Source organism: Spinacia oleracea, chromosome 4, assembly GCF_020520425.1.
Source record: "Spinacia oleracea cultivar Varoflay chromosome 4, BTI_SOV_V1, whole genome shotgun sequence".
Lineage (NCBI taxonomy): Eukaryota > Viridiplantae > Streptophyta > Magnoliopsida > Caryophyllales > Amaranthaceae > Spinacia > Spinacia oleracea.
Genome location: NC_079490.1, coordinates 58703332 through 58720742, shown reverse-complemented (window position 1 = coordinate 58720742; position 17411 = coordinate 58703332). Strand labels below are relative to the sequence as shown.

The 17411-nt window shown below is 37.8% G+C and overlaps 1 long non-coding RNA gene across 1 annotated transcript; it reads right to left on the bottom strand.

Moving 5' to 3' along the window:
• Positions 1 to 161: 161 nt before the first annotated feature.
• LOC130459413 (uncharacterized) lies at positions 162 to 16787 on the bottom strand. The gene is made up of 7 exons (XR_008918799.1): positions 16588 to 16787; positions 16343 to 16467; positions 15106 to 15189; positions 14858 to 14939; positions 2085 to 2175; positions 618 to 701; positions 162 to 410 (listed from the first exon to the last, which is right to left on the bottom strand). It is a non-coding gene; the product is annotated as an uncharacterized lncRNA (long non-coding RNA).
• Between the last annotated feature and the right edge of the window lie 624 nt (positions 16788 to 17411).

Sequence of the window (17411 nt, the reverse complement as noted above, 5' to 3'; positions counted from 1 at the left end):
TAATCAATTAAAATATATATATATATATATATATATATATATATATATATATAACGGAAGCAAAGAAAGATTAAATAATGCAAGGGGCTTGACCGATTCAAGGCATTATTCTAGCAATACTTAATTTTAATTAAAAAACATCCATGTGCATATTTGAACAGTCCAATAATCAAACTAGTTAAGAACATACCAAAATAACAATAGGATCCTATATTATATATCCATACATCAAATTTTTGCCTTATCAAATCACACTAGAAGTAAAAATAACTTCTTATGACTATCAAACTAACATAGCATTTGTTCCTTTAACATAAAAAAAACTATTTATTCCTAAATCCCTGTGATTGAGATCGGAGCTTCAATATCTTGATCTAATTGTTAGCTTTTCCACCTGAATCATCATTAATCTACATATAAAAAAATTATGTCATATATGTGAAATGTAAAAGGCATTATAACACTATTTTCTTTGAGAAAATACTTTCATAAAAAAATTAGACATAATGGAAAAGTATATATCATCTGGTAGACTTTAAATATTTTTCACAACTCTTCCAGCACAGTTTGGGACTAAAATCTAAAATAGAAAAGGGAGAGTAAAAAAAACAACATACCAGCATCCAACCAAAATAACTAGAAGCATCAAAAGGGAAGCACAAAACTGAAACAACAGTAACAAATGCACAGAAGCAATCTGCCTGCATTCAACATAAATGCAAAACAGAAATAAATAAAAATAAAAAATAAAAAAACGAATCTGAAACAGCAGCAACAAATGCAACAGAAGCAATTTGTCTGCAACCAACGGGAAAGCAAAATAGAAGAATAGAACAACATACCACCTAAGGTACAATCTTTTATTTGGAGAGCTTGTCGTCGTGCTCTTCCCACTTGTGTAGGTTTGAATAGAAGAATTAAGATCATTGGGGTCACCTGTTTGAGATGAAACTGTGGGGATGAGGATGGATTATACAAGAGTGCATGTGGGCTGCTGTTAATGGGAGACAACGGGTTTAGAAAACGTAGCGGACTGCCGCTATTTTTTACATTTTGCTGATTGGTTCAAATGGGTGTTGCAGTGTATAAATAAGGAGCAAGTGTAGGTTATAGTTGTGGTTTTGTGGAACATCTGGTTTGAGCAAAACAGTGTGAGATTAGGTGGGGAGGGAAGAACCCTTGGGGTATTGATTGCGGGCGCACACATCCTGATTGATGCTTTTCACTTGATGAAAGACGAGCTCAAAGTGACAAGTAAGAGATTGCAGGTTGGGCAGGCGCAAGACTGAGCAAATGCCAAGTGGACAACGCCTGATCATGGGTGGCTAAAGGTAATCATTTGATACAGTTGTAAGTGAGGCGGTATGGTGCAGCTTAGGGGTGGTAATTCGTGACCATGAAGGAAGTGTGAGGAGCGCAGCTTGCTTGCATGAGAAGCACTCGTGGCCATAGATGTAGCTGAAGCTAAGGGCATAGCTCTACGTCTCCAGTTGGTTGGGCAATGTCGTGAAAGAAGAATAGTGGTGGAATGTGATAATCTGACTTTTGTGAAAAGAATCTGATGGATGGTCAGATTGATGGATCATATTCAGGTGTTATACTGCGTGAGATTAAGCATTTATCCAGCTTGTTTGATTCAGTTGTTTTTTTTCATGTGTTTAAAGAAGCTAATGAGGCAGCACATACTATGACTCACCTCAATCCAATTAACTACTCTTACAGTTTGGGTTATGAGTGCTCCTAGTGAGGTAGAGGATGTAATAGCTTCGGATTTTTGCATTGCCTATAATACAAACTTCTAAAGCCTTTGGCTGCTTATCTAAAAAAATAGAAGAAAAACACCTAAGGAACTAGGCTAGCAAGGAAAGGACTTTGTTAGACTCCCATATTACTTTACCTTGCAATAAATTTTGAGTTTATTGCAAAGAATTCCATATTACTTTGCACTACGAGTAAGCAAACATTGTGCAACAGGAAAAAAATTCAGGAAGCGAAGGATCACGATTCTGAACAATAACAGGAACAGGACAGAACTCACTAAGATCAACATGTTTACTAGTAGTAAAAATCAACAAAATACTTACATGAAAGCAGGATATCATGGCTATGAGAAATCAATTCACTGTCTTGCTGCACCAAAGAGGAAGACACGGCAAACACACCAGAAATGACCGACTGGAGCAACAAAACTAAGGTCAAATATGTTGGCCGGGAGAGTAATACACTTTCAATTGATAAAGAAACGTTCATCACCGTCCTGCTATATAAAATAGAGATTAAGAACCCACATGGGAAGGATTATATGAAAAAACTAATTAATACATACAACTTTTAGCGGTTTCAAAGTGTAGGCTTATCTATTAAAGCAAGGGAATGCAAAAACTATCGAGAAAATCAATTCATCCACAAGCATTGCCCGATAATAATAACAAGAGGGGTAACTAGAGTTTCAACAGATCTTGCTTTTAAAAGCCAATGAAGGTAAACTGAAAATTAAAGATGAATCACATGGTACCTACTTTAATTGAATTTGATCCAAAAAAATGATGAATTTTAGAAAATAAGGAAATTCAAGAAATCAAGGCCTTAAAGAAGCACATATCAACAAATGAAAAGATAAAAATAAAGTAAAATAACGTCACAACACATGAGCAGGGGAGATGGAGAATGTTACAGGGGTGTTAAAGTGAGATTAGTGTATAAGATGAAAATTTGGATAAGAACATCAATGAGGAAAGCCATAAGCGGTGATCTGACGCCATGTGTAAAATCACACATAATACAGCTCGATGCACTTGGGGGGGGGGGGGGTTGGTGAAATAATGGGGACCCTTGGGTCTTGAAGGACATTGGTACAGGTTATGGGGAATATGCATGGGATATAGATGGACCTCTTTCCAACTTTCATAATTGAAGGAAATAATGCCCTTGGTCCAAGTATGCATTCTATGTTGAGTCTAATAAATGCGGTTCAGTATTAATTAACAAGTTAATAATTCAGTGAGATCAAGTGAGCTGAATGCCTAACTAGAGGCCGCTTCAGTTCAAGTGGAATTAATGATATTAATCCACAGCTTACTCTTGACTGAACCCGTAGGGTCACACAAATAGTACGTAAACGGATCAAGTATTTAATGGCATTAAATACTCCATCTATGAATATTCGGAACCGACGGATCTTGGTTTCAGTGGGAGCTAAGATCGTCACAGGCAAGAAATGAATACTCCGGAAACGATGATATTGCCGGAAACGGAAATATGGATCGTATCGGAAATATGAATATTATCCAAGTCGTAGATGTTGCCGGAAACGGAAACATGGTACGTATCGGAAAATATTATTGGAAATGGAAATATTACCAGAATCGGAAATATTGCCGGAAACGGAAATATTGTCAGAATCGGAAATATTACCGGAATCGGAAAATAATTCCGGAAACGGAAATATTAAATATTTGTTCGAAACGGAAATTAATTCCGGAATCGGAAATATTAAATATTGTTCGTATCGGAAATAAATTCCGGAACTGGAAATTTAATCGGAAGCGTATCGTACGAATTAGCATCGGACGAGGCCTGCCGGACGAAGGCCCAGCACGAAGCCGGGCCATCGCCCAGCAAGCACGCGCGCAGCCAAGGCAGCGCCCAGGCCTACCGCAAGGCAGGCCCAGCGCGCGCCAAGGCCACGGATGCGTGGGCCGCGCTGCGTGGGCTGCTGCTCGCACGCGCATGGGCAGCCCTTGTGGCTGCCGTGTGTGTGTGAGTTTGTGCTCATGCGTGATTCCTAAATCTACAAGAGTCAGTGTATGATTAAATTTCTATTCCTAATTGGATAAATTAATTAAATAGAATTCATGTAGGATTCTAATTTCAATTAATTCGTATCCTACTAGGATTACGATTCCTTTTCCATAACTCTATAAATAAAGGCCTAGGGGTCATTATTTATACAACAAGTTTTTAAGTATTCAAAACTAAGATTTTTAAGCAGAAAAATCAGCCAATATTCTTGCCTACCTAACCGAAAATATTAGAACCTTAAGGGCGATTCTAGTTGGTCAATCTTAAGGCGGATCCGGACGTGCTGTGGACTATCTACGGAGGGACGACACTTGGAGTCCTAAAGACTTGTTCTTGTTCGGTTCGGGCGCAGCTAGGGAAGGCACGCAACAAAGAGTATGCATCTAAACTATGCTAAATGATTATGTGTAAATAATATGTTTCCTGGCTTTATGGTTTTTTCCGCATGATTTATGAACTGTCATATGAATCATAACCTAACAGTGGTATCACGAGCCCCTTATTATTTTCATAATCTAAATTGCATGAACATGGTTAAATATTACAAATTTGCAAGAATTAAAAGGGGTGATTAATTTTCGTAATTGTTAATTAATTGCAAATTGCGTTTATTTAATTATACGTACGCAGTTTTTCTGCAGTTTCTTCGTTACTCATCCGAATTGAGTGATTTTTGTGTCAATTCCGCATGTAAAAGGCATTCTAAAATTTTGACAAAAATAGTATTTTTCTGCCGAACCCAGAATTCTCAAATTCGAAGCCTAACTATGACTTTTCGAAGGTTTTAGTTTTTCGAATGCAAAATTTCGTAAATTTAAGATGTTAAATTAAATATTTGCGATTCTTGTTGATAAATCTTGAATTTTTGATTGACCTACTGCATATGTTTAACAAGTTTGAATGCCTAGTCTTGTTAATTATGCAATCTAATTTGTAATTATGATTAATTTGTTGAAAATTAGAATAATTTAGAATTAATTTGATTTTCATAATTAATTGTAATTTAATTAGAAACCTATGATTAAAAACCACCATAAAAATTGTAAATTTACGATAAATTTTAAATTTTTATGACCTAGACTTGAATCCATATCAATCGGAAATCAATTGGATAATAAATTTTCGATTTTTTCGCCCTAAAATTATGAAATTAATATTATTTATTAATTTGTCATTAATTTTAAATATAAATTTTAAATTTTTATGCGATTCGTTCAAATAACTTGCACGCACGAAGCAATGGACGCTTCGTGTTACCCTTAAGGGGTGTTGTATAATGCGGGCATGCGACGACGAGCAAGGGAGCTCGTCGCCCGTGCGGCACGAATGCAATGAGCAAGGGCGTAGTGCACGAGCACAAGGCAGCAGCCCTGCCTTGTGTCGTGTGCCACGAGCAATGAACGAATGGGCATGGGCGAGGGGCGAGCCAAGGCAGTCGCGTGTGGGCAGCAAGCGAGCTGCGCCACAACGCGCGCTGCCTCGCACAAGTGCGCGCAGCCTCGCGCGCAGCGAGCGCAAGCTCGCTTGCCACGAGCGCTGCGCCCAGCACTACTCGCGCGCACAGCGCGCGATGTCGCTCGCCCAGCGAGCGATGTCGCGCCCCAGCGAGCGATGGCTCGCGCGCACAGCGCGCGATGTCGCCCGCCCAGCGAGCGATGTCGCGCCCCAGCGAGCGATGGCTCGCGCGCACAGCGAGCGAGCCAGCGCGCCCAGCGAGCGATCTCGCGCGCGCGCACTGCGAGCGATAGCTCGCGTGCGATGGGGCGCTGTGCGGAGGCTTGCGATAGGACAGCAGCAGCTATGCGACGAGCGCATGGGCTGCGCGCACATGGCCAGCAATGGCTGTGTGCGTACGGCCCATGGGCGTGCAACGCGTAGGGTGTTTGCGTTACGATTAGATCGTTTTGAATGTTTAATTTGAAAATTTCAGTTCACGTAATTTTAATTAATTTTAAAATTAATAATTTGAATTAATTTCTTGGATTTTAATTTTGAATATTATAATTATAATAAATGGAATTTATTCTAATTATTTTACTAAAATTAAAATCATGAATTAATTTAAATGCGACTGAAATTAAATTAAATTTTTGGATTCAATTATAAATTTATATGAGCTTTAAATTTTAATTAAATTTGTATGTTTCCGGTTAGACTAGAAATACAATTTTATGTTTAAAATTAGTAAAGCATATGAATTTATTGGTTTAAGTGGGAGCGCTTTTTAGTCATAAACTCTTGATTAGGTCTACAAATCCTTAAGGTTAAAACAACTTGATTAGAATTAATAAGGACTGAATAATTGGTAGATTATTGGTGCCCTTGATTAATTGCTGCAAATGTTTACGTGATGCATAATGTGTTTTACTAACCAGCTATGTGGGCCATTCATGATAATGAATGGGTGAATGGTATATATTGTATATGTACTGTTTTGCAGGTTATGAAGTGACTAGTATGGCCCAAATAGGATAGAAAATATGGTCTGCGTACCATTAATTTGAATGTAATTGGTCTAAAGCACCAAAGTTATTTTTCAATTCAAATATGGTCTGCGAACCATCAAATAGTTGTAATTAGTTATAGCTTATCCTATTTGAAGAAAATAGTGCCTCCCACGGAGATTTTCAAGACGGACTTTGAAGTCAAAGCTTCAAGATGAAGTCGGGCCATACTAGATCACAAATATCTTATGCATGTTTTAAGTTATTTATTGTTTTAAATATGTCTTAAAATGCATGAGATCAAAAGCTTGATTATGTTGCATGATTAAGGATTTTAGTTCACTTAAAATCTAACCAACATAGTAAGAGCCTTAAGTTCCAAACTTAAAAAATTGTGTTAAAAGGTGCCATGCCAAAATATACACTTGCTTGGATATCCTTTACATCAATCTAGTAATAGTTTTCGCTCAGCGAGGTGTTACTTATTGGTCCTAAAGGGGCAAGGTACACAAATAATTGTGAGTACATGTTAGTTTTGGTGAAACTCAACGATATAAGTAAGGAGTCCTTTTATGTCGTGGCAAATTCGATAGGTTTACCTAATAAGTTCTTAGACGTACCTATCAACCAAGAATAGTTTCTAGACTATTAGCAAAAGGCTTTTGCTTACCTAAGATGTTCTAGGATTAAGTCGACAAACTGTGCTTAGTTCTTCAATGATTTTAGGATCTTGGAATCATTTTATTCACACCTGCCGGAACACATAACTTGAATAAAATGCTTAATAAACATTGAATTATGCATGTATGCTAGAATTTAAGTTTATTAAGAGAAACTGTGAATGGTTATTTATTTGTTTATTCTTTTCAATTGTAGTTTTAATATGGCAAACAACAATCAAAACATCATCATGGGTTCTGAGCTTATGGTCAAGCTGAACCTGACAAATTTTCTTGAATGGGAAGCTAAGCTAGTTGAAATAGTCAAACTCAATGGACTTGAGTATGTACTGTCACATCCCATGCCAAGCTACTATGCCAGAGACATGACCCCTGAGAGATTTTACGCCTGGGATGCGGATCTCAAAAAGGTTATGAGTCTCATGCTGAACAATATCCCTGATGATTGGGCTAGAAGGTTTGTAGCCTATGAACCTTTTACGCTCATCAAGAATCTGAGGGATATCTGTCGTAGAAGTACGGAGGACAGGGACCTGAACGTCCATGAGTTGATTGAATCAATGTCTGGTCTAAAGGTTAGTTCTCCCAACAGGTGTTATAGGATGGAGGTCCAAGAAACACATGTTCAGCTCCTTCGCACTAAACAGAGGGTAGGCGTCCCACTGAGGTTCCATGTGGATCTTATGTGTTCATATTTTGATCGCCTAAGTCTACTAGGAACACCAATAAGCGAAAGGATGGCAGTCTCTGTCTTGCTCAATTCACTACACAGTGGGTTTGGTCGCTTCAAGCAACTATACCTAAGTGAACCAAGAGAAGAAACAGTTGCAGAATTTATTCACCTTGTCAGAAAGGCTGAAATAGTACTGGACTGTGAAGCCAAAGATTTACTCAAGGCTAGAAAGAGACCATTCAAGAAAGGTGGAAAGTCCAAGGGCAATGCTAAATCAAAGCAGGACAAGTCCACATCAAGCTGTCTTTATTGTGATGGAATAGGCCATTACAAAAGAGAATGTCCAAAGCTAAAGGAAGATCAGAAGAACGGAACAGTCGTTCCATCTTCAGGTATTTTCGTTATAGACTGTATACTTGCTAATTCAACTTCTTGGGTATTAGATACAGGTTGTGGCTCACACTTATGTTCCAATCCACAGGGACTAAGAAGAAGTAGAAAGTTAAGCAAGGGTGAAGTCGACCTACGAGTGGGAAATGGAGCACGGATTGCTGCATTAGCTGTAGGAACTTACTATTTGTCGTTGCCCTCCGGGCTAGTTTTGGAACTGGAAGAATGTTTCCATGTTCCAAGTCTTACTAAAAACATCATTTCAGTTTCTTGCTTAGATGCTAAGGGATTTTCCTTTATAATAAAAGACAATAGTTGTTCGTTTTATTTTAAAGAGATGTTTTATGGATCTGCTAGATTAGTCAATGGACTTTATTTATTAGATCACGACAAACAAGTATATAACATAAATACCAAAAAGGCCAAAAAGGATGATTCAGATCTCACCTATCTGTGGCATTGTCGATTAGGCCATATAAACTTGAAACGCTTAGAAAGACTTCAAAGAGAAGGAATTCTAGAACCATTTGACTTAGAGGATTATGGTAAATGCGAATCATGTTTACTTGGCAAAATGACAAAGCAACCTTTCTCTAAAGTTGGAGAAAGAGCAAATGAACTATTGGGTTTAATCCATACAGATGTATGTGGACCAATGAGTACAAATGCTAGAGGTGGTTTCAGCTACTTTATCACTTTCACTGATGACTTCAGTAGGTATGGTTATGTCTACCTAATGAAGCATAAGTCTGAATCCTTTGACAAATTCAAGGAATTTCAGAGTGAAGTAGAGAATCAATTAGGCAAGAAGATTAAGGCACTGCGGTCTGATAGAGGCGGTGAATATCTGAGCTATGAATTTGATGACCATCTGAAAGAATGTGGAATTCTATCAGAATTGACTCCTCCTGGAACACCACAATGGAACGGTGTGTCAGAACGGAGGAACAGAACCTTGCTAGACATGGTCAGGTCAATGATGGGTCAGGCCGAACTTCCATTAGAATTTTGGGGACATGCACTAAATACAGCTGCACTCACTATAAATAGAGCTCCGTCTAAAGCTGTCGAAAAGACTCCATACGAATTATGGTTTGGAAAGCCTCCAAATGTGTCTTTTCTTAAGATTTGGGGATGTGAAGTATACGTCAAACGATTAATTTCAGACAAACTTCATCCAAAATCTGACAAATGTATCCTTGTGGGCTATCCAAAGGAAACAAAGGGGTATTACTTCTACAATACATCTGAGAACAAAGTGTTTGTTGCTCGAGATGGTGTCTTTTTGGAGAAGGATCACATTTCCAAAATGACAAGTGGGAGAAAAGTAGACCTCGAAGAAATTCGAGTCGAACAACAAACTCTAGAGAATGCTCAAGATGACATTCAGGATGAAACTCAGAGATCTTTAGAAGAATCTGGTGAGAATCATGGTCAATCTAGAAATGTTACCCCGCGTAGATCGCAAAGATATAGATCTCAACCGGAAAGGTACTTGGGTATTTTGACGAACGAGAGCTATGACGTTCTATTACTTGAAAGTGATGAACCTGCGACTTACAAGCAAGCTATGACGAGCCCTAGCTCCAAGCAATGGCAAGAAGCCATGCAATCTGAATTAGACTCCATGTCTGAAAACCAAGTATGGGATTTGGTCGATTTGCCAGATGGCTACCAAGCCATTGGAAGCAAATGGGTTTTCAAACTGAAAAAGGACAAGGATGGGAAACTTGAAGTTTTCAAAGCTAGATTGGTTGCAAAAGGTTACAGGCAAGTCCACGGTGTGGATTACGATGAAACCTTTTCACCAGTTGCAATGCTAAAGTCTATTCGAATAATGTTAGCAATCGCTGCATATTACGATTACGAAATATGGCAGATGGATGTCAAAACTGCTTTCTTAAACGGCGTTTTAACAGAAACTGTGTTTATGACACAGCCTGAAGGTTTTGAGGATCCAAAGAATGCTAAAAAGGTATGCAAGCTAAAGAAGTCAATCTACGGATTGAAGCAGGCATCCAGGAGCTGGAATATACGTTTTGATGAAGCAGTCAGTGACTTTGGTTTCATCAAAAACGCGGACGAATCTTGTGTATACAAGAAGGTCAGTGGGAGCAAAATTGCTTTCCTAGTATTATATGTCGACGACATATTGCTTATCGGAAATGACATTCCTATGTTGAACTCTGTCAAGATTTGGCTTGGGAAATGTTTTTCGATGAAGGATCTAGGAGAAGCACAGTACATATTGGGCATCAAGATTTACAGAGATAGATCTAAAAGGATGATTGGACTTAGTCAAAGCACTTATATCAATAAGGTGCTTGATAGGTTCAAGATGGCGGACTCCAAGCGAGGCTACCTACCCATGTCTCATGGAATGACTCTAAGCAAGACTCAGTGCCCAAAAACACTTGATGAGCGTAGACGAATGAATGGGATTCCATATGCATCATTGATTGGTTCAATAATGTATGCTATGATATGTACACGCCCGGATGTTGCGTACGCACTCAGTGCTACGAGCAGATACCAGTCAGACCCAGGAGAGGCGCATTGGACTGCTGCCAAGAACATTCTGAAGTACCTGAAAAGGCACAAAGATGACTTCCTGGTCTATGGTGGAGATGATGAATTAATTGTTAAAGGCTATACGGACGCAAGTTTCCAAACCGACAAAGATGATTTCAGATCACAGTCTGGGTTTGTCTTCTGCCTCAACGGAGGAGCAGTAAGCTGGAAAAGTGCTAAGCAAAGCACCATTGCGGATTCTACAACTGAAGCGGAGTACATTGCTGCACATGAAGCAGCAAAGGAAGCTATATGGCTAAGGAAGTTCATAGGAGAACTTGGTGTAGTCCCCTCCATTAAAGGACCAATAGCCCTGTATTGTGATAATAACGGAGCTATTGCACAGGCAAAAGAGCCTAGACACCACCAGAGAGTCAAGCATGTACTTCGTAGATTTCACCTTCTACGAGAGTTCGTTGAAAGAAAAGAAGTCGAGATAAGCAAAATTGGAACTGATGACAACATATCAGATCCATTAACTAAACCTCTGCCGCAAGCGAAGCACAACTCGCACACTGCAGCTATGGGAATCAAGCATATTGGAGAATGGCTTTGATGTCTCTGTTTAATGTTTTAAAGTTTTAGAGTTTAAATCTTTGTAAAACATTATTGGTTAATCATTCAAAATAAATGAAAGAAATTCATTTTTCCATTTAATTTGTGGTTTATTAAATGATGAGTCCCTTCAACTTGACGATATATTCAAGATAGACTGTCAGGACCAGTCCTGTGACTAAGAAATGTCTATCAAGTGAACTTGAATGTCAAAGGTTGAAAATGGTCCCTAATCGGAGTTTTCTATAAAATTGGACGCATAGAAAACGTTAGACGATTAGAATGCAAGATGACTAGTAGTTCTGTTTCTTGAACTATGTGAACATGGCAATGTCATAATCATTTGCATAGATACTTACTTTGGGAAGACTAGTATCGGACAAGACCTATGAAACTTTACTGTAAGAGATGAAAGTCTGTCATAAGTAAATTTCATTAAATTATTAGACACTAAATCCTCAATACCTGAGTGATTTGAGATTACTTGTTTGAGAACTGGTTGCTTTGACGTTGACCAACCGTCGCACCGTAAAAGGAGGCTATAAAGGCAACGCTCAGGTAATCACCTATCAAACGAAGTTTAATCTCAAGATCGCAAGATTGGGATTGTCCTCCCATAAATCGGGAAGAGATGCTTAAAAGTTGTACAAGGCCACTCGGAGAGCTAGAAACTGTGAAATGCATGGCCGTGCTCGGATGAATCATAGGCTATGATTATCTGTTTATTTGATCAGTTGAACTCTGAAACCGAGGAACACCTCTGGACATAATAAGGATGACAACTCTTACCTTATGTTCAAGAGCAAGCATCGAGCGACAAAGGAATTAGGAAATGCACACTTGTCCCTAAGGACAAGTGGGAGACTGAAGGAAATAATGCCCTTGGTCCAAGTATGCATTCTATGTTGAGTCTAATAAATGCGGTTCAGTATTAATTAACAAGTTAATAATTCAGTGAGATCAAGTGAGCTGAATGCCTAACTAGAGGCCGCTTCAGTTCAAGTGGAATTAATGATATTAATCCACAGCTTACTCTTGACTGAACCCGTAGGGTCACACAAATAGTACGTAAACGGATCAAGTATTTAATGGCATTAAATACTCCATCTATGAATATTCGGAACCGACGGATCTTGGTTTCAGTGGGAGCTAAGATCGTCACAGGCAAGAAATGAATACTCCGGAAACGATGATATTGCCGGAAACGGAAATATGGATCGTATCGGAAATATGAATATTATCCAAGTCGTAGATGTTGCCGGAAACGGAAACATGGTACGTATCGGAAAATATTATTGGAAATGGAAATATTACCAGAATCGGAAATATTGCCGGAAACGGAAATATTGTCAGAATCGGAAATATTACCGGAATCGGAAAATAATTCCGGAAACGGAAATATTAAATATTTGTTCGAAACGGAAATTAATTCCGGAATCGGAAATATTAAATATTGTTCGTATCGGAAATAAATTCCGGAACTGGAAATTTAATCGGAAGCGTATCGTACGAATTAGCATCGGACGAGGCCTGCCGGACGAAGGCCCAGCACGAAGCCGGGCCATCGCCCAGCAAGCACGCGCGCAGCCAAGGCAGCGCCCAGGCCTACCGCAAGGCAGGCCCAGCGCGCGCCAAGGCCACGGATGCGTGGGCCGCGCTGCGTGGGCTGCTGCTCGCACGCGCATGGGCAGCCCTTGTGGCTGCCGTGTGTGTGTGAGTTTGTGCTCATGCGTGATTCCTAAATCTACAAGAGTCAGTGTATGATTAAATTTCTATTCCTAATTGGATAAATTAATTAAATAGAATTCATGTAGGATTCTAATTTCAATTAATTCGTATCCTACTAGGATTACGATTCCTTTTCCATAACTCTATAAATAAAGGCCTAGGGGTCATTATTTATACAACAAGTTTTTAAGTATTCAAAACTAAGATTTTTAAGCAGAAAAATCAGCCAATATTCTTGCCTACCTAACCGAAAATATTAGAACCTTAAGGGCGATTCTAGTTGGTCAATCTTAAGGCGGATCCGGACGTGCTGTGGACTATCTACGGAGGGACGACACTTGGAGTCCTAAAGACTTGTTCTTGTTCGGTTCGGGCGCAGCTAGGGAAGGCACGCAACAAAGAGTATGCATCTAAACTATGCTAAATGATTATGTGTAAATAATATGTTTCCTGGCTTTATGGTTTTTTCCGCATGATTTATGAACTGTCATATGAATCATAACCTAACAATAATGATATCAAGAAAACCCTCAAACGGTAAGCATTCTTTGTAGTAAATTTTGAGTCCAGTGCTAATTTAGTAAGTTTGTAAAGGTCGTCGTGTAGGTGTGAGTCGTATGACAATAAAAAAGTTGGTCAATTACATAAACTTTCACTTTAGAAATCTCCACCTCGCCAAAAATATCTAGTCACTATATGCATAAAAGAATAAATTATGATGTAGCTTTGACATGAGCTAAAGCTTTTAGCTGATCAGCAGCTATACCACCTATACTAGCCTAAAAATACTCATTGTGAACAGACAAATAGAGACAATATTACATGAAAGGCGAGTCATGTGTAGTCAAGTTGTGGAGTTTCCTCAAGTACAACAACAATACATTCAAGCATCTCTCCCCTTCTTGCAAGGCATTTACAATAGCAAAGTCGCATTTGACAATCATAGCAATTCCTACCAACCACAAAAGACCTGCCGATACATGCACCCCTTGAAACAACAAACTCCTTTGGCTGATAAATTATTCAAAATGCAATCGACTAATTGGAAGTGATATCTGTTGCGAAATATCATGTTCATTGCCAATGCCTGATTACTAAAATTATGTGTCCAGAATTGATTCCCTATCCCTTTATAAGTCTCTCTATAAGCACAACCTATTACTGGTAGGAAAACAGAGCTATCATTGTTGTCTTTAGGACCGCAAATGGAAGCACCCAAAGCTTTCATTGCTGTCTTTTTCTCTCAAACAAGGAATATAATTCAATGCAGTCAAGTTTGTTATTCTTCAAAATAAGACTACTCGTCATACCTTACCTATGCCGATGTTAATTAAAAAAAATTGACATTTACTTTACATCCACCTTTATTACTCAAGTCTATATCTTCACAAGCTTGACCTTTGGTTGTACAAGGGCATATGTTTGTAGTCTTAAGCCACACATAAGCAAGAACGAAAAACAAACAACTGATAAACTGATTTTCCTAGTAACATTGTCTTGCAACAAAGCATAATTTCTTGACACTGGAAAACTACAAAAGAGTGGTAAATTCACAATCCAAGACTCCGCCATTTGATGTATCCAAGAGTCGGGTTGCATTAGGCTGACAATGCCAATGATAACCCTGTGACCAAATACACCTCAGTTTCCAATTCTGACTGAAATTAGTCCATAATTTTACAACCCATACAAAATAAAATCCCGCATAGCTCATATCCACCAAAGAAGCATCCAGAAATTACTTGACTGAGAAATCCAAGACCAAAAATAACCCAACACTGTAGATTATACATTGTACAGATTGTTCATTTTTGGCCAAAAAAACCTAATTTTGTCAGAAATTATCCAAATTCATAAAAATTACCCATCAAAGGTAGTATGAAACCTATTTCAATTAGCAATCACAACTAAAACCCCAATTCAAGACGACATTAAATAAATAGAACCATTTAAAGCTACCCAAATGCATCAATTTATAAAAATGAATAAGATTCCAAAAAAGAAGAAAGCCTTACCAAAACTTGAAGACGTTTATGTGCAGTGGAATGAGTGATGTACTGAGCAGCAATGTCGCAAATACCCCAGAGCACACCAGAACTAAAAATCATGTGAAATCAGAGTAATTCATATATCGAAGAAAAATTTCTACAGCACCAAAAACACTTGCACAAAACATTAAGCCTCCTATTATTAATTGTCAACAAAAATAATGAGATTCACTTAAATATCACCCAAAAAATTGACAAGAGAAAGAGTCATGCACCTGTAGTACAACGGAGACCTTAAATTCTAGGAGGAGCCTAATATTGACAGCAAGTAGAACCACAACCAACACGTTCAAATCCTTCTGTCAAAATCCTCAAAAAAATTCACAAATTACATCATCATTTTCAAATGGAGAAACTTTTTTTTGAAGCCTGGAAATCGAAGTGTTTTTATCTTAATATTTGATATTATAGACCAACTCAACACAAAAAGACAAGACTTAGACATTACCACCCCTTGTAATTCAAAATTAAGAAAGTCTTTCGGAATTCAAGTTTTTCGAGTGCATCCAACACTCTATCAGTTTCACTTTTCAGCAGATGAAGCTCCTCTTCAATCTTAGTAGACGAGTCCAAGATACACACCCCTTCTACTGTACTTTGATCAAGTGCATCCAACACTCCAGGTTCACTTTTACAAGTAAGGCAACAAGAGGTTCAGTACCAAAGTTTCTGGTCTCCAGTCCCTCAATACAAATATTCAGAACAGACTTCAGGATGTTATCTTAACAAGGACATGATCATAGACTTCATTGTCGTATTTTAGGCCAGTCAATACTTTCTCAAAGATCCAGCATAGATGTTGAGATCCTAGATCCTAGATTTTGATAACAGCATTTTCAAACAAAATAAAACAAAGAACATGTCATCCTGCTGTGGACAATCTTAGACGGCCACTGTAGGGATTTGATTTTAGAACATGTTATAGCCGAAACACCATCCTCAAAGACAAATACTAGCTTACAATTATGAAATTCATCTTCTTCGTGCAATAAGGTGAACAATTCCAAAAGATAATTGGCTTACAAACTCCAGAAATGATCATTGGCCTAGAACCCTCATTCAGAGAACAAGATAGTAGCTTATCAGTCTCAAATTCATACTGAATACCTTTTTATTGATCCCTTAATATATGACATTCCTATGATTATTTTTGCTATAAAATCATTGCTTACTGTTTTTTTCTTTGTCACGATCTATAATATTGTGACTCTTCAGTTCAAGTATCTATGTCAGATACTCAATACTTGAACATGGGTGTAACACTTAGAAACTTAATTTGGACCAAAATCACGGCAAATTTTTATAATTTTACCGTATTTGACCTTTTGACCAACACTTACCCATGCTTGACCATTTCTAGCAGTGTGAGAAACATATGACACAATAACTTATTTACAAAAACAACAGATCAATATTGAAATAGTAATCAACTAGCCAATACTCAATACTTACCATTGGGCACAACAAGTTATTATATTTGCCTTCTTCAGGGTCGTGACCTTTAATTTCAAGCTCATCCAATTTCTTCATCAACTTACTAAGTTTATGAGATTGAGGAGGTAAAGCTTCCAGAGGTACTGCACAAAAAGAGCCAGCTAAAGCCATGAATGAATGTCACGATTACAAAAGGGCTATAAAGTCCCAAAAATAAGGTAACAGCAACCAAAGAAACAAAATTTACTTATCACAGCAATTACCTCGTAATTTTTGAACTACACGTTCGTACTTTTTAAACTATATGTTCATCCGGGGACCAGAACACGCATTTTATGTAGGAGTTACACAATTTACGAATTGCTAACTCGAATATAAAATAATAAAATGAAGGAGAAAAAAATATGGGTTACAACCCGAAATTTATATATATATCAAATACAATATGATCCTAATATTTCTCCTTTTTCTTATTCTTTTTTTTCTTACTTTTTTTCTTTACAATGAAAATAAACACTACTTTTATAACTTATGTTTTACTAAATAATAAAAGGATGAAAAACTCTTCTAATTCACAACCTCTCTATATTTTATCAAATGTTATTTAAAGTAACTAATTAATTTTATCAAATGCTTAAAATAGTTTTCTAAATTAAAGTTTGAATTTCAACACGCCCCCTCAAACTTTAATTTTCATTCCAAGTAAATCTCTAAATTTTCTAAAAGCTTCATAAGATAGGGGCTTTGTAAATATGTATGCTACTTGCTCACTTGTATTACAATACTTGAGAATAATTGTTCCTTGCTTGACTTGATCTCGTAGGAAATGGAATCGAGTATCAATATGCTTGCTTCTCCCATGTTGTACTGGATTCTTAGCAAGTTTTATTGCTGACACATTGTCAACATATACTGTAGTAGATCCTTCTTGAGTGTGACCAAGTTCTTGTAAGAGATTTCTCAACCATAATGCTTCACAAACTGCAGACGAAGCTGCTATGTATTCAGCTTCACAACTTGATAGTGCCACAACTGGCTGTTTTTTAGAACTCCAGGTAAAAGCAGTTGAACCTAGATAAAATACATA